Source organism: Ambystoma mexicanum, chromosome 4q, assembly GCF_040938575.1.
Source record: "Ambystoma mexicanum isolate Mex_15411 chromosome 4q, UKY_AmexF1_1, whole genome shotgun sequence".
NCBI lineage: Eukaryota > Metazoa > Chordata > Amphibia > Caudata > Ambystomatidae > Ambystoma > Ambystoma mexicanum.
Genome location: NC_090928.1, coordinates 489,027,805 through 489,031,161, shown reverse-complemented (window position 1 = coordinate 489,031,161; position 3,357 = coordinate 489,027,805). Strand labels below are relative to the sequence as shown.

At 42.9% G+C, this 3,357-nt stretch overlaps 1 non-coding gene across 1 annotated transcript; it reads left to right on the top strand.

Moving 5' to 3' along the window:
• The first annotated feature begins 3,063 nt into the window (after window positions 1-3,063).
• Window positions 3,064-3,150, top strand: LOC138468677 (small nucleolar RNA SNORD70). Its single transcript, XR_011268413.1, has one exon. It is a non-coding gene; the product is annotated as a small nucleolar RNA SNORD70 (small nucleolar RNA).
• Window positions 3,151-3,357: the final 207 nt, after the last annotated feature.

The following is a 3,357-nucleotide window of genomic DNA, read 5'->3' as shown; positions in this document are numbered from 1 at the left end:
TGGGAAGGATGTATTTGAATCAAATATAGATTTGTGGGCTAACTGACAGGGGAGGATCCTCTGACCCAGAAAACCTACAGCATCACTCTGACTCACATTTCCTTCCCCAATCAAGGAAGAGAGAAAAGCTTGACCAATGATCAGTTGAGAGAGGGGCTGGCTTAGTGATGCTGCGCACACACCCACTTTCAAAAGACATAAAAAGAGCCACTGGAAGCTAGAGAGGACGGTCAAATCCAGTTGTTGCGGAGCGTTTTGCCAGACCTCACAACATCCAGAAGATACCAGTTCCAGACTGACTCCAGATACATACTCCAGAACCTAGAACTTCTACTTTAGAACCCAAATCAGAGGCCTAAAACCACAAGCTGAGTTCTCTGCAGCAGGCCTCAAATCATTGCAAGCTACTCACAGCCGGGTGAGCTGCTTGAATCCCTTGCCAAGAACTTTTGCCAGGACCAGTGCCAGACCAGACCAGACCAGACCGTGCAGAACCACAGACCTAGAGACCAGATCGCTGTGAAGTGCCGAGACCAGAACCGGAGTCCAGTCCAAAACCTGACCAGATCCGTGGCGAGGCCTATTTCAAATTTATGTTGTGAGTACCTAGCAGAACCAATCTCTTAGTTAAAATAATCTAATCCAAACTATTTTAACCTAAGTAGAACAGCCTCCTAGAAATCGTATCATCTGTCATTTGTAAAGCTGCACAACTGTCACCTGTCAATTCTGAAGCTGCAAGCTGTCATCTGTCATTTTGAGTTTTACTTTAAATCTGAAAATCTACCTTTATTAAATCGTTCATATCTCTGGAACCGTTTGGGCTACGAACTTGGTTTAACTTTCCTCTGAAAGCTTAGAATCTCAGCTTTTCAATAGGCCTAGAACCGACTTGTAATCACGATTCACGCACTCGCGAATTTACCGCAATTTGCGATTTGGTAAAATTCCAGCCACGTGTAACCATCAGCAGTCATTTCTTTCCTTGCTAAAAATTCGATTGCCTCTTAATCACCATCTCTGAATCATTGCTAAAGTGTGCCTGAACTCATCCCAAGTATCTCTCACTCACCCTGAACCTCCTAAAGGGAATTAAAAGCATTTCAGCATATTTCTCACTTCATTGCCACCACATTCAAAGCACTTGGGCCTGTGTTTTAAAACTCATACCGCTTTTCTCTAAGCTTGCTGGGGGGGAACTGAATTTCGTATTGTATTTGATTGCATTCCTGAGAACTGTGTGCTCCTCTTTCCATCTACTTCCCTGTCTTACATTGCATAGGGGAGGGGGGTGAATTGCCAGAGAAAAAGTGATTATATTATCTTTTGCTAAAATCATCTCAAGTATTTATGTACTGACTTTTATTCCTCATTGCTTTTTCCTTGAAATCATAAAAGTATTTTTGCTACTTGATCCACCCTATACTAACTCCTCATTGATGATAAAGAAGTGTGCTAGTGTCAGATTACCCATTGTTGATTAACATTATATTTATAAGAGCAATATCGATTATTAATTTATTATAAAAGTGTGGTATCTATATTTTGTCTTATTTCTCAAATAAAGCTTTTAAACTTGCAAAACAGAACTACTTCTTGGCTCAGTGGGGTCAGGGGGATTCTAAGAGAGGGGTGTTATATAGGGGTAGTCATCCAGAACTCATGAACTGGACATACAGATATATCAATAAGGGTTTCCATTCAGTATCCCAGACTAGGCATTGATTTAGCTGTAGTGTTGAATTGAATCTTCTTACACCACAAACCATCACAATTTCCTCCTTTGCAATTGTGGTCCAGTTGCGCTCTCACTTGGTCAAGCACCTACTTAGATATGCACCAGGACTCTACCCACCCAGAGTTCATCTGTGGTAGCACTGCACTCATTCAGAATGCACAGATGTCTGTATGTACTATGAATTCTTGCCTGTAATCTGGTCTTGAGAACTGGGGCATTGCACAAGCCATCTTTCAAGCCCTAGAAGGATTTCAGACAGTCAGGGTCCATGTGATCTTGTTCAGCAACATTTTGGGGGTGGCATCATTAAGTGGAAGGGCAAGTGTACCATAGCCATTTGTAAAAGGCCTATAATATCTTGTTAGTCTCGGTAAGGCTCTCACTTGAATCTAGGTGGAAGGGCTGTCCCAATTTAACACTACCTGCCCAGGACAGGCTGCTTCTTACTTACACCCACTTATTGTCCTAGGTAAATTGCAGTTCCCTGCGGTATCTGACACGTGGTGGCTTTGATAGTTAAGCCAGCCTTAAGAATGGCCAGGAGCACCCCTTTCAGATTGGATAGATGGTCTTCCCAGCTATGACTGACCAATGCCACACCATCTAGGCAGGCAACACTGTAGTTCTCCATCCCTGACAATACCTGGTGTACCATCATTTGAAAGATGACAGGGACATTCATTAACTCAAAGGGAATAACAGTGAACTGATAGTGCCATGCTGGAGTGGAAAACAATGAGCTCTCCTTTGCTTGATCAGTGAGGCTAAGCTGCTAGTACACTGATTTGAGGTCAAAGGTACTCATGAGTTTAGCAGCGACTAATCTGTCAATGAGCTTGTCTGACCTAACTTGTCTTCCTTGGTGACAGAATTGACACAACTGAACCCTCTGTAGTTCACACAGAAGCGTCCTCAGTTTTCCCAATACTGGACATTTTAGGGACAAGTGCAGCTGGGGGTTAGTTAAATAACCCCCAGGTCCAACCTCATGGATACTTCTTCATTGATGGTGTCATTGACCTTGTCTTACATCCAGGGAATCCTAATCTTCACTGTATTACTACCCCCTGTATTGATGTCATGGATGCACCAATCAATCTTCCTTGGAGTTTGGGAGAGCAGACCCGCAAACTGGCCAAGCAGTTGCTGGCAGTCCTGCAAGGGCTTTTTGATCTCATAATGTACAGGGAAAACAACCTTGCTATTGGTTAGCATCTCATTCAGACCGTGGCCAAGATCCTTCAGCCACAAGAGAAGTATTGATGTTTGCTTTATATTGCTCTACTGTTTTGGTGCTCATTGTAACTTCTTACCCTGTGAAGCACCACTCAAGTCAATGATGTATGCTTGTTGAAGTTGAAACTTAATGATTTTCTTCAGCATTTTGTCACTACCACTGAGGAACTGAAAAGGATCCTTAACTCAACCTACGCCAGCAGCATAGCTGCTCTATTTTTAAAATAACTTGATCGCTCAGGCATTTCCCCACAGGCTTTCAAAACGTTGCATGTAATACCACTTCCCAAAAAACCCAGCCTCGACCCACTCACTCTAACAAGCTACCACCCAATTTCCAATACCTGCTTCATTGCCCAACTAATTGATTGAGCAGTTTATAA